Source organism: Cetorhinus maximus, chromosome 13, assembly GCF_964194155.1.
Source record: "Cetorhinus maximus chromosome 13, sCetMax3.hap1.1, whole genome shotgun sequence".
NCBI classification, from domain to species: domain Eukaryota; kingdom Metazoa; phylum Chordata; class Chondrichthyes; order Lamniformes; family Cetorhinidae; genus Cetorhinus; species Cetorhinus maximus.
In genome coordinates, this window is record NC_135891.1 from 27,338,750 (window position 1) to 27,356,232 (window position 17,483).

At 43.4% G+C, this 17,483-nt stretch overlaps 1 protein-coding gene across 1 annotated transcript in view; it reads right to left on the bottom strand.

Annotated features, from left to right (window-relative positions):
* hck (HCK proto-oncogene, Src family tyrosine kinase) overlaps positions 1–13,512 on the bottom strand; it is a 106,568-nt gene extending 93,056 nt beyond the window's left edge. The window contains exon 1 of the mRNA XM_078555160.1: positions 13,302–13,512. The gene's annotated coding sequence lies outside the window, so the exon portion shown is untranslated. The remainder of the gene's footprint in view (positions 1–13,301) is intronic.
* Between the last annotated feature and the right edge of the window lie 3,971 nt (positions 13,513–17,483).

A 17,483-nucleotide genomic window follows, 5' to 3' on the forward strand; every position in this document is an offset into this window, starting at 1 on the left:
AAGCCCATAGATGTTTTTTTAAAAAACCAGAACTATATTTATAGCAAGTATTTACACAGACCTCCACACAAGGTAAGAGCTTCTGCTCTCTTCAAGATCTCTCTTACTTCAGTCATGTGATCTGACATTATTACACCATCATGTATGCTTCTGATGTTAATTAACTTTTCTACACCTGCTCCCGCAAATTCTTTATCTCCATAATATTTCTATCTTCCTACGCCAGATTAGCAACTCAAAGAATTTACTTTGTGTTGTTGCATTGTGGATTTATTTTAATAGACTGACACTGGGTAACAATGTTTTTCCCCCATGTATTCTAAGGTTTTCAAAACATCCCAGCCTGCTGCATTCTCCACGTAACCAGCTTCCAGTCTTTCCCCAATTTACACTTTCCATTCCAGTCTTTTTTTATATTACGTAAAGCTGACTTCAAATCTTACAGCACAACTAGATAATTCTATCTGAATACTTCTTGCCGCCCCCCCTCCCACCCAACCAACCCACCCATCCACCCCACAGGTAAGTACAGCCCTTTGAGCTGCAAATAGCCTCATGGATCTTGCCCTACCTATATTCCTCTGGACTCAGGTCATCTTTGACTCAATTTTGGGGAACTTCTATCTACTTGGTTATCCATGTTACTCACCGTGTTAAGTTGAAGGATTCTGTCCCTTTTTGGGTGTTTCTCTTACAGTTACAGGTCTCTGATTTCTTTAGCAGATCCTTCTGTAGTTTTTTGCTTTTCTCTTTATTCACACGTGGACATTTTGGGCCACTTGTAAAGTGAGTAAAGCCAACATTTCTATGGAAGTTGACAATTTTTTTCATGCACTTTATTTGTTCTTAGAATGTGAATGTCAATGGCAAAGGCAGTATTAGTAACCCATTGTCAATTGCCCTTGGGAAGGTGATGGTGAGTCACTTTCTTGAACTGCTACAGTCTGTGTGGTGTAGGTACCCCCCACCACAGTGCTGGTAGGGAGGAACGCAGCTTTGGTTAATGGAGGAATTTCTACATACCATAAGAATTAATCTAGCCCCTTTCAATTTGAACATGTTTGTCAACAGAACCAACATGTTGCAATAGAGTAGAATCATAGGCTCAGCTTCAAAATTTCTTTCCCCTGCATGTTTAGGGCAAGTCCTTGACAATTTGTTCAAACTATTTGGCTTATTACCTGCATCTTACTATCATTTAATGTTCTGCATGCTCTCTGACCAATATTTTGGATCACACTCATAAAATCACCAGATTCTTGCCTTTTAACATTGGTCTCCAGCTTTGATTTTTCTAGCCTGCAAGCTGATCATGAAACAGTATTTGCTGATCTCAGCTTCTAGCCTGTTCCCCATTTCATGTAGCCAGAATGCTTTTCAAACATTACCCACATATTAATGGATGTATGCTTAGAACCTTCAACCTGATTCATTTCTTCCTGATGGAGCTCATGACAATGCATCTGAGATCGGGGATTTTTTTTTCTGGTTCGTGAGAAATCATTTGTAGGAGACCTACAAGCAAAACCTTTTTATTTTAAGATGCAACTGATCAATATTTATATGGCCCATTTGAGATATAAGTGGCTACATTGTCGGTTTTGGCGAAAAAGTAATTTATGATCTTTACTTAAGTTAGTTGAACAAATGCATGCTATTATAACTGGTCAGTATCAAAGGGGTAAGATAGCTACTGGATTGGTAATCCAGAGGCTTGGTTGAATAACCCAGAGAAGATAAATTTAAACCCCACAGTAGCAATTTGAGAATGTAATTCAATTTTAAAAAATCCAGAAATAAAAAAAATTGCTTTAACAAAATAAAGTGACCTTGAAGCTGTGAAATTGTAGAAAAATACTGGTTCACTTTTGTCACAGAAACATATAATCATTCTTACTCAGTCTGGTCTATGAGTGACTCAATTCCCAGACCAACATGGTTAATCTTAACTGTGCTCTGAAGTGGCCTAACGAGCCATTTTTTAATCAAATCACTATGAAAAATACCACACAGGCAGCAGGTCAAGACAGCCCACTGATGCGTTCAAAGGGTGATTAAGGGTTTCTGGGCAATTTACAATTCATGGGCAATAAATGCTGGCGTTGCCAGTGACACCCACATACCCAAGAATGAATTAAAAAATGCAGGATTAATTTATATAAACTTCATAAAGTATCACAGCCAAATTCTACACAGTAATTACACATTACAGATGCAAGATTTTTATTCAATTTGTCATATACCTGTAACATTGCATGTTATAGCAGTTCTGACCACCATTTTGTGCTGTGGTGATCCTGTGTTAGCTACAGACTGGTAACAGCTTTGTCTGGCATATGAATGACTTGACAATTGAAATAGTAACTTCATAATATTAAAGAAAAGTCGCTTAGATCTACAATTCAGTTTTCTAAAGATAATTTTATTTCAAATGAATATACACAAAAATTAATAGAATCATTTAATTCCAAAGTGGGAAATAAGATCCCCCACAGTTTGAATGTTTGTGATTTCAAGGTCTCACTTAAATGAACAAAAATAAAATGTAAAACAGCGTGTTCTGACTGGGCCCACGAGCAACATATGCCACAGAAAACAACAATTTTTATAATAAAACTGAGGATGAGCATGTACGATTCGGAACATTTTTTTAATTGAAGGTGTCATTACCTATTTGCAGTTAATGTCATCTTAATTGAGAACTCAACAGCAAATTTGATCAGGTGTCTTTCCTGTCTCCCCCCTTGCCCTAGTGCATGCTCTTCGTACTTACCAACGGGAGTTGAATCTACTGAAAAGTTAACTCCACTTGCCACTAATAGGCCAAAAGAGATCCAACTGAAAATATGCCCCGATACCCACACCTGCTTAGGAACGTGTGTCCAGTCCAGCCAGTACAGTTAAGTAAACATAATTGATCCTGCACACAGACTGCTCTGTAGACAGCTATTAAAGGAAACAGAGCAACTGCAACTATAATGCTACTCTAATATTTTTAAACCGGTCAAAGACTATCCAACAGTGAGATGTTCGATAATTCAAGCCATTGCCAGTTTGCTGCTGGAGATATATACATCAAGGCCCTAGATTTCAATCCACAGTTTAGGTGTCAGCATTTGCTCTATGGTAGCATGTTTGCTCAGAGTCAGAAGTCAAGTGCTCAATTCCTGACACTTCAATAGAGTACTGAGTAAGTGCAGCACTGTTGAAAGTGCCATTTTTCAGGCAATAGTTGCAGCAAAATGCGGGTACAGGCACATATAGTCTTGTATAGGTAAACATTTGGTGTCCTTAAGAATCACTTACTGGAGTGGGATAGTGGTGTGTGGAGGGAGGAAAAAAGAGCTAAAACTTCATACTGTAAACCAGCCAAAGTGTGAAGAGTATTTGCTGCATATTGTATAACTTTAGCACAGTGAGGTACTATGCCAGTCCTTCCATCCCTCGGTCACAGATGACAATGGGTACCAACTGTCTGCAGCAGAGTTACATCTGTGAAGGAGCGAAAGTTCAAAAATCAGGGAGTTGACGTCTGAGGGCCCTGCTGTTTTGTTCACTAACTTTGGTGGAAGCGTCTCGGAAATCTCAGGAAAATGGTGTCAATGTCATTTCTCTGAGGTTTCCAAAGCTTTATGCTAATACCTTCATTAATTACAATGGTGCATGCGTCGCTGGAACAAATTGTTGGCTGATGCAGAGGATGTGGATCTTTTGCAAATGTTTAAAAGGAATCCAGGCAAGCTCTCAGAATAGGCTAATACTGCTCTTTACTTGTACATGATCTAATCTTCTCATCACTTTTTAATATTTTCTTCAAGTCTCTACAAAGATGCAAAAAGTCATACTGTTTTATAAAGGATATGTTAATACTTTTAAGGATCAACTGAAACGTTTGTCTCAGATGAGAGCAGACTCAAATTCAAACCTATTGCTTAGACGCTCTCACCTCAATTATCACACCCATTTTAGTTCATTTTCTAATCTTTTACTAAGCCTCTCCTTCAATTGCCTCATTTTTACTTAAAAAACATATTAAGTTTAGCCAGCTGATTTTGTTGCATTATTTCCTTTCTGCTCCCTGTCTTTCACTGCAGTGAAGCAGCTTATGCTCCCCTTGCTCCTATCTCTGAATCTGTATTGCAGAATTGTGACACACTTCACACGTGTCATATGGAAACAATGTGCACTGTCATACCCATTTGGTAAGCATTCTAAGGTCAAAATAAAACAATGGCATGGATTTTCGTCACAATGAAGAGCCTCTCCTTCATGGCAAAAACGGCAGAAGTGCCCGAAAATCAAGTCCTGCCCCTGAATATAGCACTTCCCATTTTCGCAGGGCGGGAGTGGGGGGGGGGGGGGGGGGGGGGGAAAGGAGGAGAGGAAATGGGGGCTGTGTGCGTTTCGTGCATTAGCGGTTCACAGAGTAAGCTGGCCATTTAAATCACCAGCTGCCTCCACTTTTTGTATCCTAGGAGTGTGAAACCTGATTTGTGCAGAGTAAACCTGGTAATAGCAGGTCTGAACATTGTGTATTTCTTTGATATCCCTTTGGATCTGGTCCCAGGACACTTTTGGTCAAGGTGAGTCCTTTAGGGAAGGTCAGGTGCCTTTTGGAATTTTTAAAATTAGATATTAAGGTGCATAAAAAGCGCATAAACTCATTAATTGCCAAGCTCATTGGAACTGTCAACAGACCTGTCAAAATCAACTGTCAAAATTATTAGAATCACCTATCAAAAATATCAAGAGGAACTGTCAAAAGCACGCGTCAACCTGTCAAGGCATTCAAAAGTCTTGCCCTTTTAAATCTTTGAAAAAAATAGTGTCTGGAGTCTTAAAAATAACCATTGCTTGCTCTTTCACTTTGTTGCCTGAAGGCTTCTATTACTGGATTACTGCTGCGTGACTGATTTCACAACTATCCATTACCAGAGTAGGGTGCCTGCCATAGCACAGTTTGATTGACAGCTTCAAGTGGTTACAGACTCTGAAGTGGGGGGACTATGAATTCCAATGCTTGTTGTTTTAAGGGATTGTGCACTTGAATGTAATGTTTGCTGTTGTAAGGCTTTATGTAGTTGAAGGGATGTAAATGCAGTAAATGGCTATGAATTAGAGTCTTTTTTCACTGTAGTGAAATCTGCAATAGACATTTATAACTTTATTTTACAGAACATGATTTTATCTCATTTCTGCACGGGCCCTAAGGTCTGTTCATGGTGGTCACTGGGTGAATTGGCAGACAGTGTAAGGGCAAAGGGTGGTGGGTGGGGGGGGGGGGGGGAGGGGGCATATGTTGGCATGAGGATAAGGGTTATGTGGTGGGTAAAGGACATGAGCTGGCATGGATGGAGCATGGGGAGTGTGTGGTGGGGTGATGGGTGGAGGGATGTTTTATTCTCCCTTTTAAATTTTCGGACTCAGAACTGGAGCCAAGGCAGGTCGTCTGCCCAGCCCGTCTCCGTAACCAGCATCCTCCTCAATACTTCCAGGGTTGCCCACTAGACTTCCAATTTAGCCCACCACAGCCCCGACCGAAAATTGAAAATCCATGCAGCTATTTTTAAAACTCAGATTCGCGAGCTGGATATTCTTCCGACTTTGCGCACTGATTTCACAGGTGAAAAAATTCTGGACATGTTGGCCTGGATTATCAAAGGGCATGATGCCCTACCGCCAGGACTGAAAGTGGGCCCTGACCCTGTGGGCAGGCAGCAGGGCCCAGGGCAACATTTTATTAGCAGCAGCCAATTGAGAACAGTGGCCTATCTTCCAGAGTTGCCAGCAGCCTTGGCAGAGCCTCTGATAGAGGTGGTGACTGCTGAGGCTGCAGACAGAAAAAGGCACCTCCATGCTGAGGCGCCCTTGAAGTCAAGGCAAGCGTGTTTTCTTTTATTTGCTGTGCAGGGGCCACACACAAGACCCCGACAATTAGCATGGCAGGATGGGGGTGGGCCTGCGGGTGCCCCCTCCAGTGCAAGCACCACAGCCATGAGGGCAGCCACTGTTACCAGACGGGGGCCCTTCTTAGGCAATGGAGTGACTATAAAGGCAGCAAGCCCCATCCCAGGAGGCCTCCAGGATTTTATCTAGCAGTCTCACCATGCATTGGTGGCCCCTCCCGACACTGATAAAATGTCAGCAGCAGTGGGAATTAATTGGTTTAACTGGCCTCCTGTCTCCCACCAGGCCTATGTCTTTAATGAAGGTTGAATGCATTTTGATCAACGGAGCCTTTTATTCACTCTATCCTGCTATGATATTGGTTTTCTTCCAACACACTAGCCATGCTGAGGTTTAGTTCCATTATTTCTGGTATCTTTTCACTGCCTTGCTGTCATCATTCTTAATGGGAATTCTGCCCATCACACTCTACATGCTGGATAGAAGCCAGACCAAATGACAGCAGGGATCATTGTTCAAGTTCCATTGCAGGATGAGTAAGGTTTCCAGAAAGGTTTTTCATCAATGGTACTTGATTCCAGGATCCAGTGACTTGATTATTTTAGAACAAAGGCTCCATTTCCCTTCGGGGAAAGTGAAAACAATTTTTCAAAGTTTCTTTGTCCAATTAGGAACTCTGCTACTCATTAAAACAGCAGGTTAGCATTCCGATTTTGTGTTAGATAAGCAGGGCCCCTCTGTGCACTTATACAGGAACAGGCTGCTCTCAGTCAGTTAAATTACCCCACCCTTTGCATTTGGGATGGAGTTTGCACCCTCTACAGCTGCCTGCTGGAAGTCCTGCTTCATCAGCTGCCTGTAACATATTTGATTGTGCATAACGTTGTAACTAAGCCCAATTCTGTAAAAGAGATCTAAATTTCTATCAAATATCACTGGATAATGTTGAGATCTGAAGAGTCATACGGACTCTAAATGTTATCTCCGTCTCTCTCTCCACAGATGCTGTCAGACCTGATGAGTTTTTCCAGCATTTTTTGGTTTTGTTTCCAATTTCCAGCATCCACAGTATTTTGCCTTTATTTAGAAGCAGGAATCCTGGCTGATATTTAGCACAGAGCATGGTGACTAATTAAAGCGACCTACTGCAACTTTGTCAAAGATAACTCTAGAAAGACATAAACAGAGTTTAGAAAAAATATTTAAAATAATGAAAGGGCAAAGAGCAATATTAGTCTCTTCCAGGAACTTGTCTGGATCCCTTTTAAATGTTTGCAAAAAAATTTACATAAAGCGAATGAGCCAATTTGTTCCAGCGATGTATACACGACAGTAATTAATGAAATGTATATGTAAAACATTAGCGCAGGATTTTACTGCAGAACATATTTCACTCAGATGCCCAAATGGAGGAGGATTTCAAAGGCGAGTCCTGTAGTGTCAGAAAAATGAGTTGTGCAGAATACCTGCACTCCTCACATTAGAAAGGCAGAAAATGACAAGCAGCAAAGGTTAAACCTGTGAGGCAGTGCAGGAGGAGGAAACAGAGGTAAAAAAAATAAACAAATTCAGAGCTGCTTTCAGGAAACACTTGTTTACTAAAAAAAAGTGATCAATATCCAGAACGGTCATCCTGGTTGGACAGTGGAGACAAAAGCTCCATCATAATTTGAGTGTGGAGGGAAGGAGAGGCGTTTATACATTTTAGCCAAAAGAGTTAGATGGGCCAATTGGCCGGCCTCACCCGTGCTTAGTTTATAGGTGTAAACCCAGCCGCAGCTCAGGGGCTCACTGCCCAAATGATACGCATTCTGAAGGCCCCGAGATCTTCCCAATGAAGACTATCATTGAGGGTTTCAACCCACCCTCACTTTATTTCCAAGTGCTGATTGGTGGTGCCAGGATACAGGTAACAGTATTTTGCATAAGCTCAAGTTTAGAGGTTGCAAAGTGGGAGGCCGGCCAGGAGAACATTGGAAAAGTTGAGACTGGAGGTGACAAAAGCATGGTTGAGAGTTTCAGCAGCAGATGAGCTGAGTGGAGGCATGTAATGATAGAGATGGAAGGTGGTTTTAGTAATGAAGATATACAAATCATGCAATTTCTAGGATAGCCTACACAAGAAAAAAATTCCGAACTTTCAATTAATTTTGAAGAGCACTACATTAAAATGGCAGCCATACTGCATCATGGAAGTGTATCACAAAACCTTGTGATCGTGTTGATGATCAAGAATCTTGAGGCTACACTGACAATAGGAATATTACACCTCAGAACTGATTTTTGCTGATAGTGATATGTTTCCAGCCTCAAAATGGCATCAGGCCAGCAGTATACTATTCTTCTCTAAAGATAGTTAATTGGTGCCAATCCCCTAGCTCGAGGCAAATTTAATTGTGCTGTATGCATTATGTTTTCACCTGGCCCTTCCCTTCATTTCACAAATTGTACCAACAGGAACTTGAACATTTTACTTCCCACAAAATCAAGTATTCCATGTCAAGGTCAGTCCTCAGATGGGTAACATATTAATGTTGCTGTCACCATAATAGAACAGGGTACAGAACAGAATTGGAACAAAATCAGCAGAGATACTGACAGCTCATTAAGATAAAGCACAAGAACAAATTTATATTTATATAGTGCCTTTCATGACTAGGCATTTGAAAGCATTTCATTGGCTCTTTAGAAGTATTTCCTTGTCATCAACATCGTAATGTAGGGAAACACGGTGCATAATTTGTACACTGGATGATCCCACAGACAGCAATGACCAGCTAGCCTGTTTTAATGATGGGATTGTTGAAAGACTAATATTGGCCAGGACATGAGGAGGACTATCCAATTCTTCAAATAATGCAATGGGATTGGTTTATGCTGACAGAGCAGCCAGGTGTTTAGTTTAACATCTCATTTGAAAGATAGTACTCAAAGTGCAGCATTCCCTCAATATTTCACTGAATTGTCAGCCTAGATCAGGCGCTCAAATTTCTGGAGTCTTCAACCACAACACCACCCAGCCCAACCGACCCCCAACCCCAGGGAAAATTAAGACATTGCCAAGTTTTTATTTAAATTTGGAGCTTTTGCTGCAACTTTCAAGTTGAAATTAACACAAAGTCCATTAATTTCACATCTGAAGTATTTTAAGGACTGTACCACATTCATAAACATCACAGTTCAAGGGCTGCGCTGTTGTATCTATCCACTATTTTGCCAACTTTGGTTATCTTCACACAGACTGACCTAATTTCTCAAGCAAAACTTGGCAAGAATTGATTTTAAATGTTGAGATAAAAGACTGCTTATAGTCAGTATGGAAATTAATGAAGGGCCGTCATTGTTGCGAATTGCTTGTGCTACATGAACATGTCCTTGACTGAGGTCATCTGAGTGCATCTGCTTTAGTTCCTTATTCACAAAAAAAAAGGCCTTTTGGGCTACACGAGAACAATCTCTTTACAAATTGCCAATTTAGCATAAGAAAAATGTTCAGAAAAACACCACTTTCAGAATATATTTATCCCCAGATCATCCTTCCTCCAAGCATTGTAGATTATGGTGAATGCTGGCATACCAAAGTTCGATATGACAGAGTGCCAAAATAAGGCTCGAGCCACATGATTTCCTATTATTTTCTCAAGAACTATGAGAAACTATATGTTGCCACTGCATGGCTCAGATGCTGTCCAACTTGAACACTCCCACAATGTGAGTTAGCGCACTCAATTGGAGGGTATCACGAACCATCGGTAATTAACATTTCTGTAGTTCTCATACATACGATTGATTATTTTACATGGCAGCAAACAGCAATATTACCAAGCAGCAAGGAGGAAAGTCAAAAAGTTAGGAGCAGACAAAAGTACATTCAAAAGGTGGCACACACGGCAGCTTTTGAAGGTAGGGGGGAGGTTAACAAGACAGGGAATCTCAGAGGATAAGGGCAAAGCAGCTCTAAAGGAGGGAGGATAATTGTTGAAAGAGTGGAGGGAGGGAAGGAGGTGGTCATGAATGGGTTTGATGGCGAAAGGAATCTTGAAAGTTGGTCCTCTAGAAGATAGGAAGCCAGTGGAGATTGGCATCGAAAGGCGTGACAACAGCAATGTAAAACAGAGCATCACTGACATTAATGTGAAAACTGGCCATGCTTCCATATGCGGTTAAGGGGTAGTGCATATGAAGAAAAGGAGGGTGCAAAGGATGGAATCCTGTGGGTATATTAGGGATGCCCCTACAGTCATTTGAGAAGTCATTGGAAATGATGTAGTGTTTAAAAAAGTGTAGGAGTGGAACCTGGAGAAAGAAGAGGCAGAAATGTGGACCATGAAGGAGATGCATTCAAGAACAATCAAGTGATTGAAGTATTACAGGCAACAGAGCGCTTGGAGAGAAAAAGGAAGAGAGAATGAGCTACAGTTACATAGGATGCCATTGGCAACTTTGACAAGTGCAGATTCAGGGCTGTATATCAGATACTTGGGGAATACTTCTAAGCCAAGTCGCCCATTGGAAAATTAACAAGATCAAACTGGATACCTGCTTTACACTCTGCCCAATTATCATTGAAGCTAAGGGAAAGGAAAATCAGGTGGGGCATAGAGTAGGGACTAGATCCCATCCTGCCAGTTTCTCACCAGCTGGATTAGGTTAAAATTACCCCTTTAATGTAGTAGGTCCCAACATTCAAAACTGGAGCCCACAAGCCAAAGGAGTTATCATTTTTTAAAAATATATTTGATTAGTAACAAGTTACAGTACTTCTACATTACATACAGGGCCTGAACTTGCAAAGAAAATGGTTGAGAATGAGACATGCATGAAAACTGGGCAACTTATCTCATGAATTGTGAACCGCTACAATTTGGTTGACCATTTGCACTGTTTTGCTGTTAGCTTCATCAAAAAAGGAACGCACCCTTAAGGCCCCCCTGCCACCCCCGTGAGTGTTTCATGAAGTTTATTCATTGTGCATTTTCACTTATTATCCATTAAACTCATTATGTAAAGTTAAATATAGAATTAATGGCATAAGCGCCTTTTTAATAGTGTGATAATTAATGCCTTTGAATCAAGCTCTCTGGCCTAGGAAGTGAACAAAAGTGTGGAATCTCATTTCTTTGGGTAGATGTTAAAAGGGTCAATTTTTAAAAAAGTTTAGTTATCTTGTCTCTTTTTTCCACTCTCTCAATTCACTCTCTTTCCCTTACTCTGGACTTGATTTAATGCAGGTGATGGTGAGAGCCCATGGGAGACCTATCTTGCTTCCTTCAGAGAAGGCCTGCCGCATTAAGTACCCTGGACAGTGGCGGGTCTTCCCCAGGATCAAGGACCCTGGGGGTGGGGGTCCCATCCGCCGAGAGCTACCAGCCTTTAGGCACTGCTACCGGGGATGCAGTAGTTGCTGCTGTTACGACACTCACCTGAGGCCTAGGATTGTCACTAGGTCCCAGACCACAGGTGCGTGATGGTAGGAGAGGGAGGGTAGGGGTTTGGCTCTCATGGGACTGCCCCCCTGCCTGATGATAGGTCCCATGATCAGGCACTCAACAAGGACACCCCCTCCCCCTGTAGCCTGCAATCAACCCTACATGTGTTTGCTTGTCCTGCTCCCTGCACAGTGAGCAGCCCGCTGGGTCAATACCAGCAGTGGCAGGTGAGACCCATAAGTAGGCATTAATTGCACATTTAGGGGTCTCAACTGTCTCCAGGATAGCAAGGGGGTCCATAGGCCTCCCCACCACAGACTCAACTTGGATGAAGACAGTAAGGTGGCTGGGGTCCCCACCTTCCAATCGCCTGACCAATTAAATGACCCCGCCAAACTTGACATGGGTGAGGGCATTAAATTCCACCCTTCATTTCTTTCTGTATCAGATTTAACATTGCATTCATCCACTCTAATCATCCTCCTCAGCCCTTGCACTATTAATTTCTTAAGCCTCTCCATTGGTTCCATCATTCACCGAGGTCCCAGACGCCCTGTTTTTTTTCCAGTTATTAGCTCTCACTTCCAGCAACATAGGGCGAAAAAGAAAATCAGCTGGTGTGCAGGAAAACTAATTTAGTACACAGATGTCCTGCTGCAGAAAATTTCAGCAAATTAGTAAAGCGCACACTTTCTACAAATGACTCCACTGTTTTACTTTGAATAGCATACTCTCTTTCTTGGAAGTTTAAAGAACTTTAACATTTACAAACATTTCTCAATGTGCGCCAGGGCTCTCTCTCCTTCCTCCAACTCCCTCCCCAGGGAGGTGTCAGAAAATCTGTTTTAAATGGAAGTTCTGATTCTGAGTCAGAATGCAGGAGCTGCTGTCTGCACCATTCTAATGAAAATAGATGCCCCAGTTTGATTAGCTGAAGGTGCCTGGAGATCCAATTCTAGTTCCCAATTCTCACTTTATCATCAAGCACTAGTGCAAAAGTTGGGAGTCAAACCCAGGCACTCTTCCACCGTTTCCCTGAACCAGCTGTTAGAAGGATTCTTTGAATTGTTGTTTCAACATGGGGAGTTCTGTCTGCCCACAGGCCATACAACAGTATATGCCCCATTACAATTGCGCCAAAGCTATCACACGTATTAAGAGTGTAAAAGTTGCACCGTGTTTCGTATTTCCTGGCGTTTGGCAATTTAAAGCTAAGCTTTATTGGGAAATCGAGTAGTCAACAGTATGGAAGTAACAGAGCATAATGACAAGCGTCACAGGACATCATTCGTAACCATCCAGTAGGTAAGTAATCAGCTATAGCCCACAAAAGAACATAGGCAACCTCTCTCCATTAGAGACAGACAGGCAATCTACTATTGCTGCAAATTAGACAAACGTTGGTCTGAGGTCTTGTAACTGGTGTCCTTGACCCAAGGGGTCCGGGAGATCTCCAAAAATGCCTTAACACTTTTTTTTTTAGCCCCCACCAGCTCCCCAACCCGGATATGTAAATGCTGAAAGCCCATACTGTATGTTTAAACTCACCTTCTTTAAAAAAAAAATCCACAGTTTCCTTGTGACAATGAGCGTCCTAATTCGACGGGATAACGCCCTTTCGAGCCCCCGACAGGCTCTCCCAGTCCTGCAATTCTCACCGCTTTTCTTTTTCAACAGCGCACGGTCGACACAAGTATTACTTTTGGTTTAATTTAGTAAAAGGGATTTTTAAAAAAAAAAACCGAAGGAGTGGTCGGATATCATCCGGCAAAAAGAGAATATAGCCCACGGTGCGGAAGTAGCCCACAGACCCACCGAGAGCTTCAAGCAGCTACCCGCACACTCAGACTAGCCAGTGCCCTCCTTACACTTGGTGTAAGTGGAAATGAAAGATCTCGTTACAAATGGTCAAACAACACCCTTATGCAGCTTCTATGGGAATCTGAATGAAAAACAAACACATACCTTGATTTTCTCTCCTAGGGATCCTTTATAAACTCTAAGTAAAAAATCTACGAAAGATAAAGTCGGCTCGATGTTTTTCTTTGCCCTGGTCAGACAGCACTGTAAAGTCCCATAGTTACCCACAGGTATTAGGGCTAAAGATCGCCAATAGTTGCCTGGTCACTTATTACATGCCGTGACCCATTTCCTTGTATCTGGATGAGCGAGTGAGGACGTTCCAGCCGGTTGGGAAGTTACCCCACCCCTTGCGCTGTTAATTGGTGCACGGGGAAAGCAGCGATCATTCAAAGTGGGCGGTGATTCGGGCGCAGTCAGATGCGGGGGAACCTGAGTTTTAAACCTCTGCTCTCGCTATGGTCAGACTTGCCCATTGAGACAAGCGACGAAAGCCCACCTTGTTTCAGTCACTCTATTAGTAGGTGTTTTTTTTTGTGGATTAACTCTTACAAGCCCTTTTGAGCTCTGGAGAGATGTTTCTGACTTAATCGATCTGTTTATTTTCTTTATTTTAGATGGGTCACCGCTTGGTCTTCAAGAAGGTTCCACCTGAGAGAGTGACACTAATACGTCTCAGACTCACCTACCTAAATGGGAAAAAACATCCCACTATTTACATCGTGTATTGCAGGAATAATCTACAATATCATACCATGAATTTCCTGCAGTATGTACTAATCGCTAAATGCATTAAATAATTCATTGGACACCACATGTTCCTGTTTAGTAGTCATCTGACCACAACCCAAGGCTCGAATCACTAATAAATTGGCCAAGTGCCCATTCCCAGCTATTATGGGAGCCCAGATAGTTCAGTCGATCAAGCATCAGACTATCAGTTTGAGGGTCCAGGGTTCAAGTCCAGTTTGGTTAGTGCTTTTCTGTCAGTTTACCTGATGGTCTAGTGGTTAGGGTTCAGTGCTAGGGCTCAGGTATGATCCCTGGCCAGCTAGTAACTCCCCAGATATCCTATTTAAAGTGGACTTGTATTTGACAGCTTTAATTGCCAGGACCAGGAAGTTCAACAATGTGCTTGTCTTGCATCAGAGGAGAGGAGAGGAGAGGGGAAGGAGTGGTTGTTCAAAAGTATGATGGGTTTTGCTAGAGAAAATAAGGAGCAACTCTATTCTCTGGTGAATGGGTTATAGCCAGAGAAAACAGATTTAAGATAATTGGCATCAGAACCAGAGAATGTTTTTTTAACCCAGAGTGGAATTTACAGGACTTATGGGGTGGGAGCAGGGAGTGGCATGAATTGGAAAGCTCTTTTTAAGAGGTACAAAAGGCATGATGGGATGGTTAATGGCCTCCTGTGTTGTATGATTCTGTGAAATTGGTCTTGATAATAGCACAAACATTTTCTCCTGCCAACACAACATGGCCGTGCAAGATGGCCACCGATACCTGTCTGCACATGTGCACCTGTCAGTGTATGTGCAGCATCCACTGACGTCATTTGCAGGAGACACAAATCCACCCTCGTAAATGGTGACAGATTCTTTTCGGCAGTCTTCAAACTTTTAATAATGGGTCTTATTCCATTGTCCATGTATCCCCAAAATGATTCATACCAGAAAAATAACACCACTAGGTGGACCATTCCTCTGAACTAATGAAATGGCTGGCCTGAAGTCTCAGGCAATTCCACACTTGCTGAGCCCTGCTGAGGGTGGGCACTCAGGGCATAGCCATTTTCCTGTTTCTGTCTCTCCTGCTTTCTCTCTTCGCCTGCCATTTCTTTCGATATTTCATTTTTAATAAATTTCTAAAACGACACTAGGGTGATGTGTCATTTTAATTGGGAATTGGGGTTGAGAATGGACAGACAAAATGAGTCCCATTTTCCACTTGCTCTTTCCAGTTCTGACTGTGAAGTTTGGGATGAGCTGTGGGTGGAGGGGTTTGTTAATATGTTTGGTGCTGGCAGTGCTGTAATATTTGCAATTCCAGGGCTGGTGAGGACTGCGCAAGCATCCAGCTACACATTGTCCCCTATATACAGGGAGGCAATAGCATAGTGGTATTGTTGCTGGGCTAGAGACCCAGGGTAATGCTCTAGGGACCTGGGTTCAAATCTCACCATGGCAGATGGTGGAATTTGAATTCAATAAAAATCTGGAATTAAATGTCTAATGATTGTTGTAACAATTGTTGTAAAAACCCATCTGGTTCACTAATGTCCTTTAGGGAAGGAAATCTGCTGTCCTTACCTGGTCTACATGTGACTCCAGACCCAGGGTTGACTCTTAAATGCCCTCTGAACAAGGGCAATAAATAGTGGCCTAGCCAGCAACATCCAATGAATAAAAAAAAAGATGGTGGCTGTGTATACAACAGTGTTGGCAGAAAACAATAGTGCAAATGCATTCACTCAAGACAATGGCAAGTAAATCAGGCAGACTGTTCAACATGCTGCTGATTTGTTTATTATTATGCCCTCTCTAAGTGCAGGTAAGTTCCTAATTGCCCTTGGACTGAGTGGCTTGCTTGGCCATTACAGAGGGCATTTAAGAGTCAACCACCCACTGTGGGTCTGGAGTCATATGTAGGTCAGACCACATAAGGATGTGAGATTTCCTTACATAAAATACATTAGTGAACCAGATGGGTCTTTGCAACAACTGATGTTAGTTTCATGGTCACCGTTACTGAGACGAGCTTCACATTCCAAATTTATTAATTGAATTTAAATTCCACCAGCTCTCATGGTGAGGTTTGAACTTGTGTCCCCTGGGCATTAGCCAGGGCTTCTGGATTACCATCACCACCGTCTTCGCCACCAAAACTGTCTCCGCTGTCTCTGCTGCCACCACCCCACCCACTACCACCACCCAAGACCGATTTCACCTCTGGATAACCCAAGATTAATATTGCCAGTGAATTGTGCAGCCGACAATCAAGTTGCAAACCCTTCAGATTATGGAAAAAAAAAGGCTGTAACCTCAGGCTGCATAACAGGGCACTGGTGTGCGGAATGTGGAAGTGGCTGAGGTACTCATGAGAGGCCACTGAACCTTTAACACTTTCTATCCCAGGTCCCGCTTGGTCCATGGAATGACCTAAGGCATGGGGGCCCGTAACTTCTGGTGGAGTGGCAATTGAGTCAGATTGCCACTCTGCTCCTGCTTTCTTACTTTAAGATGAAGCCACTTCTATCTCACCCCACAATCCGACTCAAGGCGAGAAAGATCATTCCAGCGCAGCCAGTTTCCATGGCCCACTGTTGAGTCAGGAAAGTCAAAAGTAAGTAAGCCACGCTCCCTTTTATGGCACTAGTTGACGTACACCAGCTATGTTTAAAGGTCCAACCACATTGACAAGCCAGGGAGAAGGTAAGTGCGTAGGATATGGGGAGGGGGGAGGGGGTGGTGGTGGGTTTAGGTCGGGCATGAGAGCACAGTGGGGCATGGGTTCAGGTCATGCCGGGCCTGAGGAGTGGGGAGTTGGGGGGTGGGAGGGGGGTGGGGTGGGGGGTGGGAGGGGGGTTGGGGGGGGTGGTGGGGGTGGAGTTTGGATTGGGTTGGGTCAGGGTCGTGGGGTGGGCCTTGACATGGGGGTGGCGTAGGGTCAGGCTGGGTTGGTGGGTGTGATGTTGGGCCAGCGGGTGGATGTTGAGTCGGGCTGGGGATATGGTTGTTTGGGCGGGTGGAGGTCGGGTTGGACCGGGGGTTGTGGGGTCGGGTCGAGGGGAGGAGGGTACTCAGGGGAAGTGGGGGGGAGTCTCATGGGGGTGTTGGGGAAGTAGTTGTGAGGCAGTGGAGGAGTTGTGTGAGTCCCATGGGGTGCCAAGGGGGGTGAGGGAGTCCTGTAGGGGGTTAGGGGGGGTTGTAGGGGTTAGGGGGAGTCCTGTGCGGGGTTGGGGAGGCGGTGGTGAGGGATGTGGGGGGCGTCCCATGGTGGCCGGGGGCTGGGGTAGTCCCGTGGGAGGCGGTTGGAGTCTTGTTGGGGGTTGGGTGGCTGGGGGTGTCCGTGGGGCTTGATGGGATAGTGGGAGGGTGGAGGGAATCCCATGGGTAGTTGTGGGGGGTTGGTGTTCCATGGGAGTTCAGGGTGGGTCAGTTATCCAGAAGCTAGGAGTGGTTTTAATTCTTCTAACTATTGGCCTCTGACAGTTGGAACCAAAAGAAGTTTGCAATTTAAATTGCATTATTGGATGGTTCCCAGTGCAGGGCAGTTGCCCGTGGG